Below are 13,569 nucleotides of genomic sequence, written 5' to 3'. Positions count from 1 at the left end.
ATATAGAGTCTTCTTTTCAAATAAGGTCACATTCACAGATTCTGGGGATTTGCCTCAGGACATATGTTTTGGGGCCACTATTCAACCCACTACGTTGCCTCTTTTTGTTATTATCTGTTATGGGTGGAATTGCATTCTCCTCCGCCCCTGCCAGTTTCACATATTGAAGTCCTAACCCCCAGTACTCTAGAATGCAACCTTATGGGGAAATAGGGTTGTTGCAAATTTAATTAGTAAAGTTAAAATGAGGCCATTAAGGTGAGCTCTAAATCATATATGACTGGTATCTTTATAAAAAGGAGAAATTTTGACACAGACATGAACATAGGGAGAATGCCATATGAAGATTATAGGAGACAGGGGTCATGTGTCTACAAGCCAACAAGAAACCACTGGAAGTAGGTAAGCATCATGGAAAATTCTCTCTCAAAGCCCTCATAAGGAACCAACCCTGCAGACATCTTGATCTTGGACTTCTAGCCTCCAGAATTGTGAAATAATACATTTCTATAGTTTAATCCACCCAGTTGATGTGCATCCTTATGACAGCCTTAGCAAACTAATACATTCTACCTATATGAATAGCATTTTAAATGGTGACAATCAAATTGTGGTTTTGTAATCTATAATTAATGTTGTATTTTATCTATGAACATTCCACTGAAAGTATGTTTTTAATTTCCTACTTTATAAACAACTCAGTAATAAATATGCAACTATGTACATGCAGCATTTCTCTTTTATGGATTATCTCCTTTGAATACATTCTAAGACATGGGAATCTAGGTCCAGAACAAGAAAAAATTTCGTTACTGAACACCTTGGGAATGTGTTGCTAAATTGCTTTCCAACAAAAGCGTGATTACAATTTACCTTCCATCTGCTATCTGTTAAGTGATTTCTATATGTTTTCACCAGCATTTGACATTATCATTTGAAGTGCTGTCACACACATTTTGAAGATACATTCAAATTTATTCTTGACGAGGGGAGGGGTAACGAAAAATACTATAAATTTGGTTGTAACTTTTTTATGTCTCTTGCATTCAGGCAGTCACCAGAGGAAATTAGTCAGTGTCTTTAGGCTACACTTAGCTTAACACATTTAATTAAAGAGCCCAGTGGTAGAGAATTCAAGATGGGTGTTATTTTAATTTCATGAAATCACTCCTTAATTCTAACTTTCGTAAGTCAAATTTTATTTCTTTAATTGCATGTGGATTGTTATAATGAGGAGAATCAGAACAGCTTATAGGACAATATTTCTTTTTTATTTTTCTTAACACACCATATTTATTTGGAAATTTACCTCCTACATTGTCCAGGGAATTAGGATGGGCGTTGGCCGTTTTTCAGCACTTCCTGGTTGAGGCCAAGGGCTCCACTCACGTGCCTGTCCATCCCTCTACAAGGCTTCCCTGGCAGCTTCAGTTTTTCCGTTTAAAATTTAACAATGACCAAATCCCAAAAAAGCTACCAGGCTAAGAAATGAAACATCTTTTTTTCTTTTAAATCCGGAGAAGTGCTGCTGAGCACAGCTGGCTCGCTGCTGTTTCTGCGGCCCCCATCTCTGATCCTTTCTAGTCTCCTACCCACCCCCACCCCACCATAGGCAGACAGAGCCGGATTTCTGCCATCAAACCCCGAGTGTGAGGAAGCCTCACCTGAAGTCCTCGCATCACCCTCCACCCTCACGCCCTTGGGTTTTAAAAAGCCACTGAGTTCGTGGGTCACTGCGGGGCGCCTCCGCAGTGCCTTTAGCAGATACAAGAGCATCCCTCCCACGGGATGTGCAGTGTAGTCAAGCTGAGTAAACTGGGATTTTTGGCTGCCTTTTCTGCTAGGGTGGGTGGGGAAAGGTGTGTCCCCCAAGCGTTCAGTTCAGACTAGAACCTTTGAATCTCTCTCTCTCCTGTCTCAGCCTCTCCCTCCACCCCCTACCCCGCCACCTTTCACGGTGTGGGAGTTCTCCTTTCCCACACCAGAGAGGGGCGCCTTTCTAGCTTCCTTGTCCCCTCCCCCACTGATTAAAAAATGGAGAAAAGAAACCAACCCCAAAACCCAAAACAAAACAAAAGCCCCAAACGAACAAACAAAACCCACCCAAACCAAAATCAACCCCCCTCCCCCCAACCACACAAATGCGGGAGTCATAGCCAGTGGATCCGCTGGTGCTGAATGAATGGAAGCGCGGGGCGGGCCTGCGCGCGCAGCCGCCCTGCCCACGATGCTGTCGCCCCGCGACCTGTAGGGCCCTCGCTGGCCCCTCGCCCTCCTCCCGCCCGGGCTGAGGCTGCCGCCGGTTCCGCGCCCCATGCCGAGGCAGCGGCGGAGACGGGGAAGGTCGGAGGGAGGGTGGTTTCCTCCCGCCCCACACCCAGTCTCCGAGCCGGATATATAGAGTGTCACGTTTGGGAGCCGAAAGACCGGAGCCGTTTCCTTGTGGCTGGAGCGCTTCCCGTAGCCTCGGTGAAGGAGCAGGATTTAGAGGACCACTAGTTGAACCCTATCCTCGTGCTGGAGGAACAGGTATTCCAGGGACCCCCGTCCTGGCGCTCGCAGAGCCCACGCGCTCCAAAGGCAGAGACCGGACTGGGGGTGGCCCGGGAGGGAGGGCTCGGCTGGGTTCGCAGGGCGGGGCGGTTCCCGGCGGGACCTCGAGGAGGGTGGGTGTGAGGCCGGGTGGGAGGAGAGAAGCATTTGCGGAGGCTCTGCCCCTGAAGCTGCCCCCGGTTGCACCCCCGTTGTCACCGTCCGTTTACGCGCGGTTGGCGTCGGCGGAGCCCGCCAAGGTGGGGCGCGCGGGGTTTGCAAAGGGCAGCGAGCCGGGAAGGACCCGGCAAGGTTAATGTGGGGGGCCGCGCCGTGGGGACTGGGGACCGAGGAAGAGAGGCGCGGTGCCGGGTCCCGCCCAGGCCTCCTGGGCTCTTGGGGCTATTCCTAGAGAGAGCGCGCAAATGCCGGGGCCACGTGTGAAACGGCAGCCGTCCTAGGTCCCCTCCCGGTGCCCGGGGCCGCCAGAGCGCCCAGCCCTGGTCCCCGGAGCAGGTCCTTGCCAGCCCCCAGCCCCACCTCAGGCTGCGCACGTCCCTACCCTCCCACCTGGGCCTCGCCTGGGTCGTGGCTGACGCGCGCTGGGGCGACTGGTGAGGCCAGGGCGGGGTTTGCCCCTGTAGGAAGTTTTAGACATCTTCCTGTGGCCTGGGCATCCTGGGGGAGTGCAGGGGAGCAGGTGCCAGAAGACTCCAGCTGGAGTAGATGGCTTGCAGGAAGGCTGCTCAACACTCCCAGCAAGTAGAATTACCTGCGGGGCAGTCTCAGTCTATTAAAACAATTCACGCCCAATCTTATCCTACAAACCAGAGGAAGGCGTCTCAGCTGCTAGCGGTGGGCACCGTTTCTTCCATGCATGAGTTATGTGGTGTGAGCAACCAAGGTTATCGCTGGATCTGGAAGAGTTTGGCCACTCGTTGAATCACATAGAGTGCCCCCCCATTATGTGATGAGCAAGGACACAGTAGGGTCAGAAAAGTGACCAGGAAATTCAGGTGGATCGTGCTTTTCTGTTTGCTAGGTCGAGAGAAGTTTGACACTGTGCAAATGGAAATTTGAGAATTACCCCGTGGCTTCAATTATCCATCTCTGTATATTCCCATTTATAAGAGCTGGAGATTTGACTGACAGGTGTAGTTAGTCCAGAATTTAGAAAGGGGGGCAAGGGACTAAATAAAAATTTAAGGCAGCCACCTAAACTGCAAGAGAAGGCATTTCCGCAGAAGGGATATTTGTGTGTGAGACTTTTAGGAGATGGGCATGAGGTTTTTACCAGGCCGACGCGTGTGTCAGTATTTCATTGGTAGTATTTCTCAGGATCCACATCTTTACAGTACTCTTTTCCTAATTCTGAGGGCAGCTTCTGCCCCTGCTGTATTAACAAATTCCTCACTTACTCCTATTTCTAACATTGGGCTATAATTATCTATAAAAGAGATGTAAATCACCATGAGTTGGTAAATCGTACAGCTATTAATTAAAGTAAACGAAAATATCCTTTCCTTAAAGGAAGGTAAAATGTGACATCCAATTACAGAGGAAGAGGGAGAGGTTGAAAATAAATAAAATGGCTTATATTAGGGTATCACTTTGGGGTTTATAAAGCATATGATCATCTTGACCATCTCACCATCTGCTTTCCTATCTCCTGAGGAAGAAGCATTCTTGAGTGCATTTGTTTCTGGCAACATCTCATCAGTGTTAAGAATTCCTTGATTTTGCATTAATTCCCATGCACTCATGAAAACTTACTTATTCACAAATATAGCCTTGTGAAGGATCATGCACAGTGACCACCAGCATGCTTGTCCCTACCAATATATTCTGACATTGTGGGCTCTGTTGGAACATGTATTACCTTTGAAGAGGGTAACAGACCAATTTGAGAATCTGATGAAAGCTATGGAATATGAAAGACAAATACATACATATTAACACAAAATTCCACCTATAATTTCAGGAGTTCATGGCCTCCTTGATGCCCAACCTCCTACATTCTAGATGTCTAGAGGCTCCAGGCAGGGCCAGCTTCATGGAAATGCAAAACTGCAGCTGCACAGGGCCTTGCACTTGGAAGGGCCCTGCATTTGGTAATGTTCTGCTATCACCGTCTGCTGGCTTAATAATTTTCAAACAAGAGGCCCTGAATCTTCATTTTGAACTGGGTCTTACAAATTATATCCTGACCCCAGGCTGGCAAACTTGGTCTAAAACTAACCAAATGACAGTGTTGTCTTAACAGCAGTCCCACATTTACAGTGAGTTCTCCAGTACAAACCTGAAATTGATCTGCTGCTCACTTAGGTGCCCTTGGACATGTCATTCAGCCTTCCTATATTTCAGTTTCCTCATTGACAAAATAAAGACAACAGATGACACCTTCTACTTTCTTTATTTTCAAGGTTGTATTATCTCTAAGTAAAAAGGTAATAATTGTAAAAAATGTCTACTGACTTTGAATAGTTCTTTTCTAAAAAATATGCTGTTGTTGAAGGGTTAAACTTTGCCCTCCATTTTTCAGAAGTAGCTTGAGGAAGGCTGATTGAGCACATTAAAAAGATTGTAGAACCTTTCTGACCCTTATAGTTTGGTGGAAAATAAAACAAAAAGTAGCCAAGTATTCAGTATGTTAAATATTCCTGAAATATCATTATTTGGACAAAATTGGAATTTTCAACTAAAGGTGCAGAATAACTTCTTGGATCCCGAAGGTAGTTATTGAATTAAATTAATGTTTGGGTCTAACTCATCCAAACATCGAACCGTGAGAAACTGAGCCAATGACTGAAGTTTTTTGAGGGGGTAATCCTTTTTGCTTCATTTAATTTAAAAAATCTGTAAGTTCAAAAATTTGATCAAGTCATCCTTTAAAATATCCTAGGAAATCAATTTAAAGTACACCTAGTCTCTTGCCAAATACACCTAGTGACCTTTTGTAACTCAGGTGCCTCTTAAAGAGGAACTGAGAAAACAGGCAAGTCCTCTGTCCCCAGACTCCTCCCTTAACTACTCTCTGACTTCAAAACTTATCTTTATTCCAGCTGTCCTTGTTAGCATGATGGCAACACACTCAGAACCACTGAGGAATAAAATAGCGTGAAAGGGAATTGATCAAACTCCTTTATTAAGGTCTTCTAATGGGGGCACTAGAAGGGATGAATGGAGATTCGTTGTTCATGCAATTACTCTGTGCAGGGGCATGCAGTGTACTTTAGGATACAAAGTAACAGTTCCTGTATTCAGTAAACTTATGACATCATTAGCAAGACAAATATGTCAATATAAGGTATTAATTTAAAATAGCAAATAAGTAGTTACAAGGCAATAGAAGATTTGGCACCAAATGAATGGTGCAGAAAATAAGTGCAATGAATTCCTAAGAGAATAAAATATGCTGAAATGCTGAGGGAAGCATAAGAGGAAAGGCCCTTAGGGATAGCCCTTAAAGTTCTGCAATAGAGATGAACAAACAAGACTTTTGGGTGCCCAGGGACCACAGTGGCACTTTGGGGTGGGAAGTGTGCAGAAAAGGAATATCTGGATGCAGCTGAAGTTTTATGTAAGGAAAAGGCTGGAGATAACTCTGTAAGAGAAATTCCCTCTGGCTAGCTTCATTCATGTAGTAAATAATTATTAAGCCCATTCTGTGACCAGACACTGCCAACTTTTCCACCTTTGGTGTTGAACAAAGCAGACGTGTTCCCTAGTTTTTTGGAACCTACAGACATTTACAAAATAAACATGTAGGAATACATTGTGGGAAGTAGCATGGAGAAGAACAGAATGCTATAAGAAACAATCAGGGGCGCTGACTCCATTTCGGTGTTCTGAGAAGGCTTGCTCGTTGACAAAGAAAGATTTCAATTGCTATTGGAAAGAAGCATAGGGGTGAACTTGACGAAAAAAAAAAAAATCAACAAAGAGAAAAAGCAATCTGGGCACAGGAAATTGCAAATGGGAAGGTCTTAAGAGAAAAAGCTTGCAGCATTCCAGGGACAGAGAGAAGGCAGGCCCTGTGACTGCACTTAGGTGAGGGCCCTGCTGAGAGGCAGGACACCAGTTGGAGAGGGGAGCAGGTGGCTGATCATGCCCAGCTTCACAGGTGTTGATAAAGATCTTGAATTTAATTTGAGTGGGTTGCCATTGAAGACTTTTAAGCCAGAGACTGTTCTAATTTCTATTTTGAGGAACTCTTTATGTAGACAATAAGGAAAGTGAACTGGAGGGATAAAGGATTGGAGGTAGGAAGACCAGGGAGGACAGAGCGCAGGTGAGAGTACTGTCAGGCAGGAGAGAGAGAAGGGCACGGACTTGAGGTGTGTTTTGAGAGTTGGATTGACATGTCTTGGTGATAGATCGGATATGGGAGGTGGGTGAGGCAGAAAGAAGAGTGGGAATGAATTCATTTAACAGATACTGCTAAATGCTTATAATCCAAAACAGTAGGCTCAGATGCATATGATTTAGAGATGCCATAAGAAGAACTGAAAAATAAAACAAAAACTGATCTCCCTGGTTATCACCTCTGGAAAAGTATACTGGCTGCTGGAATAGGGGTGAGAGAAAGGAGAGAGGAGATTTTTGCTTTTCATACTATCCTCCCTGCTGTTTGAATGATTTTTAAAATCATGCTTGCATTTTATAATTTTTTAAAAAGGTTATCAGCATGACAGATATAGCTCCTGTCTTTCTGACTTGAGCACATAGATGGAATATGGTATAATTTCCTAAAATGAGAAAAATTAGGGAAGAAAGATCTGATCCTCTCCAAAATAATTATTCCAAACATAATTTACTCCCCTGCTTAAAACCCTGTCATTCCTCTGCCTTGTCTATAGCAGTTTTTCCTAAACTGCAGTCTATGAATTATTATTTTCTTGGGATATTAACAGTTAAGTAAAGGAAGAAAAGCTCCCCTGATGATATGACTTTGAGAAACACTTGATTTAACCTACTTAACCAGTTGTGTTTTTTTTTTTTTTTTTTTTTTTTTTTTTAAGACTGAGTCTCGCTCTGTCGCCCAGGCTGGAGTGCAGTGGCGTGATCTCGGCTCACTGCAAGCTCTGCCTTCCAGGTTCATGCCATCCTCCTGCCTCAGCCTCCTGAGTAGCTGGGACTACAGGTGCCCACCACCACACCCGGCTAATTTTTGTATTTTTAGTAGAGACGGGGTTTCACCGTGTTAGCCAGGATGGTCTCGATCTCCTGACCTTGTGACCCGCCTGCCTCAAAGTGCTGGGATTACAGGCGTGAGCCACTGCGCCCGGCCCCTACTTAACCAGTTTTATTGCAGGAATCCTCAGAGCCTTTAATGTCCTAATGCATGTTAATAATCCTCAAGAAAGGAGAGATCTTTTATGCTACATTTCCTAAACTTGACCTTGAAATGCTTTTCCAGCAGAACATCTAAGAGAGTCAGCATTCAGCATAACATGCTTTGGGAAATGCTGTCCGACATTAATAGATTAAACCTTTTAACATCTACAGTTCTCTATTAACCATAAGCTTCTCTCATCTCTTTAATCCTACTTAGCTGGTGGAAAGTGGGAGACTGGAATTGACTCTGTTAATAGGCATTAAGTTGATGATGAAAACAACTCTGCTCTGTGGATGATATTCAGAAACAGGATCTGCAGTCTGATTAAAAGCAAAGTTGTTGTTTGTTTTTCATTTCTACTTCTTTGGCAAGGTTCTGCAGGACCTCATCAAGATACATTTTGTCAAGTCTATACTTAATACATGTGACCCGAGGCATAAACAATGGGGAAGACTCCCCAGGGCCTCTTAGGTCCCGTGGTGGGCCTGGGCCTTATCTGATCCTTGTAAGCCATCCCCTGCAGGGCAATACAGTGTGACTACATAGGGCATCTGTAGGAACCTTGGTTTTTGAGGCTCAGATATCCACTTCCTGGATCCCCATGCATTTGCATGGTGGTAGGCTGGAAGCAGAAATGCAACTTATGGCCAAAGAACAGTGCAGCAGAGCATGATGGAAGAAACAGGTTCACACAGCTGTAGACTTCTTCCATGGCTTCATCAGCTCTGTGTTCCAGCCCAGGGGTCAGCAGCTTTGGCCCGAGGCTGAAATCTGGCCGCTGCCTTTTTGTTTATTCTTTGAACTAAGAATGGTTCTTATATTTTTAAAACTTTGAAAAAATCAAAAGAATAATATTCTGTGACATGGGAAAAATTATAGGAAATTTAACCTATATGAAATTTCACCTTCAGTGTCTATAAATAAAGTTTTATCAGAAAACAGCTTGTATCATTCATCTAGTCATCCCTATTGGCTATGACTGCTTTAGTGCCTTAACCAATCAATGATTATGACCTTTAAAGCTAATATATTCACCTTGTGGTCCTTTACAGAAAATGTTTGTTGACCCCTGCTCTAGGCTATGAAACTCACCTGCCATAGGTAATCTTAATTGTTTTGTTTTTCATTTGTTTAATTTATGAGGGGGTAGAAATAAAATAGTTAAATCGACTTCCTAGTAGGTCCTCAAACATTATTGGCATTCAGGCCCAGAAAGAGAAATACTGCATCATCTCATTTTTAGGTGGAATCTGAAAATGTTGAACTCATAAATAAAAGTAGAGAGAAGAATGGTGGTTACCAGAGGTTGAAGGGAAAAAGTGGTAGGGGTGCAGGATGTGGGGAGGTGGGGGGAAGTTACTGGTCAAAGGGTTCAAATTTTCAGTTAGGCAGGAGGCAGATCTACTGCACAGCACAAGATGACTATAGTCAATGATAATGTATATTTAAAAATAACTAAGTAAATTTTGAATGTCTCACCAAAAAAAAAGATAAGTGATGGCTACTGTATCCTCTGAATGTATGAAATTATAACTTGTAAATTTAAAATGATATTAATTTTAAAAATGAAACAAACTATTTTTGGCATTGGAGTTGTGACAATGCCAGTTTTTGTTGATGGCTAGTGTTGCTAACGCTACATGCCCATGTAAAGAGCAGAAAGAAGACAGTCGCAAAGGTGATCACTTTTAAATTTTATTCAAACATTTGATCTCATATATACAGGATAGGCACTCAGATAAATAAAACTACGGCCTCCAGAGGTAAGGGGGAAATTAAATCTAATATAACTTAACTGTTTTCTTTTGTTACCTCTGAGCAGATTGGATTTCCTATGAGTAGTCACCTCTGATTTTTATTTCAATAATGAAGCCAATCTTTTTTTTATTATTAATGCACACTTTTGTATGAAGAGTGGTAGTTTAGGGGTGACAGCCTCAATTCTGGGTGACAGAAATACAAATTTCTCTGTTCCCACCTTAAACCTACTGAATCAGAATCTTTGGTGTGAGGCTCCCCAGGGGTTTCATTAGTAGCTGTCACAGCACAGGGGGAGATTTTGGAATAGCTAGTCCAGGTATTTCCATGGAACATACAGTCAGAAAATAAGACCCTCGAGACCTGGTGCTTGGCTCTGTTACTGCTGTCATAAAATATTTGTAGATGAGGATGTGCTGTGTGATCACAGAGTTTGGATTATGGGTCTCACTGCCAGCCATATTGATTGGAAGATTTCTGTGAGATATCTGACTTTATAAAGAGGACTGGTTTCAGGTGACATCTTCATTCAATAGACATTTTCCCACTTTAATCAACACCTGTATTAAAGCAAAGAACATTTTATATACATGTATATATATATAAAACAATGTGATTAAACAATGCAATTAAACAATGAAAAGTGATTAAACAATGTGGTTAAATAATGAAAAAAAAGTCTTACTATAATTGCCAGACACTAAGAATAACATTTGCTTGTTGATTTAGCTGTATTATTTCGAAGTCCTAGATCATTTTGTATCCTTAACCGCTGCAGTTTTGCAAAAGCATTTTTCAACCTGCAGTTGGTAATATGTATCCCCGATGGCTTTTGGACATCTTGCTTTTAAGGCATTTTAACTTCCCAGGCTTCTCCAGAGACAGCCCCAAAACATTGAAGCCCACACCTGAAGGGAGGAAGAGAAAGCAAACACTCCTCCCTGTGAATTTGTGTAGAAAAGACAAAAATATGGCTTCTCCAACCATTTACTCATCCTTCCACCTTAGCTGGGAAGTTTTTGGATCAGTAGCATCTGCTGATGAATAACAGGATGACCATAGGAGGCAAGAATAATATTTCCTGAGCCAAGAAATGAGAAATAGTTGTTGTGAAAACACCCCACATTTTAGATCATTTTTTAAAAAATCGTGCACTATTTATCACAGGTCATTGAGAGGTCACATTCCCCAGAAGTGAGAAAAATCCCAGGTATCCTTGAAAGCAAGATCCTTGGAAATTAGGATGGCAATTAAGTTAAGTGTCTAGTCCCAACATATTTGAAATCACTTAAGCACTTCCAGCAGAGTTAGATTCACCAGTGCACAGTATTGTCAAGAAACCAAAAGAATCTGCCCAGAAGAAATGGATAAACTGAGTAAAAGAAACTGTAACAAGTCAGTGTTTGTGCATGTATAGAAGTAACATAGTTTTAGCATCTTAAAGATGGATCGTATTCAGTTAATGAAATCATAGAGCAATTTGCCTAAAACTTAAGAGAAACTGTTTACTTAAAATAATATTTGTTCCTGATAGATATTAATTAAGTAAATATTAATAAAACCAACATGATGTCAGTAAATAATAAGTAAAAGTATTAATAAAAACCAACTTTGTATTTCTCTTTCTATTTCACTGTAACTATTGTCTCATTTTGAATTGAATATTATTTCACTTGTGTTTTGTTTACACAAGACCTTCAGGACATATCTGCCCTGAAGCTAAGCACATGAGCTGAAAGATGGGCACCTGTTCTTTTACCAAGGAGTTTTCTGGGGATTGAGTTCCACTTACCAAACTATTCTCAAAGCTGCAGGAATCTTTGATGGCTTGAAAGAATTAATTTCCCTCATCCAAATGAGCAGTTTGCCTCTTTCTCAGCAACTTGTACTTGCCATAACTCTCTTCTTAGCAGAAGTGTGACATTGCCTCTTCCTTCTTTTCCTTCTTCTATTTTGGTGCAGTCCTGCCGGAGGCAATGGTTATGCAAGTGCCGCTGAGTGCGTTGCTGATCACAGGATGACACTTGGTAAATTTAGGTCTCAGTTTCTTTTAGGACAGAACAAACTTTTCCCAAATTAGACTTCCTTGAACTCCTAGACATACTATATGTTGGCACATATCACACCATCTTGTCTACAGTACATAGTAGTGAGTGCAAATAGCTTTGTCTTAACTAAGTATATTCACACTGGAAACTGTAGAATGTTCAAGTACCATATCTATATTTGGTTCAATTCTGTTAAAGAAAAGAAAAGCCAGTCCTGAAGACATAAAGTGGCTTGTCACACATCTAGTTGGTGGGTGCATCGAGGCTAGTATCCACATCTTATGACTGCAAACCCCATGACCATTCCATTCCATTCATTCATTTATTCATTCGTACTATTTACTGAGTACCTACTATGTGCCAGGCGGGGTGTTTAGCTTTGCAAATAGAATGCAAAACAAGTTATAGTACCAGCCCTCAAATTTTAGTACCCCCTACTCTTTGAGCAATATTGGGCCGGTTGCAACTTGGAGTTTGTGCAATTTTTCAGTAATGATACCCAATGTGTAAATATACAATGCTCCTATATCTTTATTTTCCCTTCTTCCCTCTCCTAACTAGCCCCAGTCAATGACTTGACTTCCCATAGCACCAAGCACTTAACACCAATAAGAGTAAGATGGGAGGCTGGGCACGGTGGCTCATGCCTGTAATCCTAGCACTTTGGGAGGCCAAGGCGGGCGGATCATGAGGTCAGGAGATCGAGACCATCCAAGCTAACATGGTGAAACCCCATCTCTACTAAAAATACAAAAAATTAGCTGGGTGTGTTGGCAGGTGCCTGTAGTCCCAGCTACTCGGGAGGCTGAGGCAGGAGAATGGTGTGAATCTGGGAGGCAGAGCTTGCAGTGAGCCAAGATTGTGCCACTGCACTCCAGGCTGGGTGACAGTGTGAGACTCTGTCTTGAAAAAAAAAAAAAAAAAGACTATGATGGGAAATGGAGTTGAAATGAAATATTAAAAATTCCATAGGGAAGATCATGAAAATTCTTCCCAAGAAAACAATGTTCTTGATTCACCACCGCGAGGCTTAGGGGTTATTAGCTTGTGTGTCTCTCCTCTCGTTTACTCACTGTGTCACCAGATCCTCTCTTTCCTCAAGCTGGCTGAGACCTAGCTTGCGTCCTCTAGCTTTCCTTTCCTTTCTGTATCTAACGATAGACACAAACTCTTGGCGTTTTAAGTACTTAAGTGCTAATCCTTGTGGGGAAAGTGAGAGGGGAAGAGCAAAAATAACCAATGTGAAGAAGTTATGAAGTTTCCAGAATGATACCGTTGAGTCTTGGCATAGGATCAGTAGTTAGTTGCTTACTTCCTCTAAGATAAGTGGAAAAACCCCATTATCTTCAGCTATCTGTCTTTATTTCTGGAGGCAAGATCAAAAACCAACCATCTGCCCTATAAGTCCTTACTTATTCTCCTGAACTAGATGAGTACGGGCATTGTCTGATGAGAGGATTTCTAGTTTTCAGCAGATTTTCACAGAGTTCATAACCAGAACAACATGGGGTAATGACTGCTTTAGGAGCCATTAAGTGGACCATTTTAGTTCCTTGAAGCTCTCTAGACTGTGGCCACTGTCAGGTCAGGAAAGATGCCTTCTGAAGATTCCTCACAGGGGCTGTACAGCTGTTTGGGATAATAGGATTTTGTATTTCATCTTCAGTGATTCGTGAGCATTACATTGTTCCAAAACAGAGAAAGGATTATATCATTCCCCTGCATAACAGCTTCCATGGCTCCCCATTCCCTACAGTAGCCTTGCCAAGTGTATGAGATGCTAATTGAGGTAGACTGTGGGAGGTGGGTGTTTCTGGTGCAGAAGAACCCTTGATATCACCTTCACTTCCTGCTATATGGCTGCGTATCGAAAGGCAAATTACTTAACTTCCT

The 13,569-nt window shown here is 42.5% G+C and overlaps 1 protein-coding gene across 1 annotated transcript in view; it reads left to right on the top strand.

Moving 5' to 3' along the window:
* Positions 1–2,356: 2,356 nt before the first annotated feature.
* FAR2 (fatty acyl-CoA reductase 2) overlaps positions 2,357–13,569 on the top strand; it is a 197,903-nt gene continuing 186,690 nt past the window's right edge. Inside the window, exon 1 of the mRNA XM_003265651.3 lies at positions 2,357–2,529. The gene's annotated coding sequence lies outside the window, so the exon portion shown is untranslated. The remainder of the gene's footprint in view (positions 2,530–13,569) is intronic.

The sequence above is a fragment of the Nomascus leucogenys genome, chromosome 23 (genome assembly GCF_006542625.1).
Source record: "Nomascus leucogenys isolate Asia chromosome 23, Asia_NLE_v1, whole genome shotgun sequence".
Lineage (NCBI taxonomy): Eukaryota > Metazoa > Chordata > Mammalia > Primates > Hylobatidae > Nomascus > Nomascus leucogenys.
Note: the sequence above shows the minus strand (reverse complement) of the source record. Positions and strands in the feature narration are given on the sequence as shown.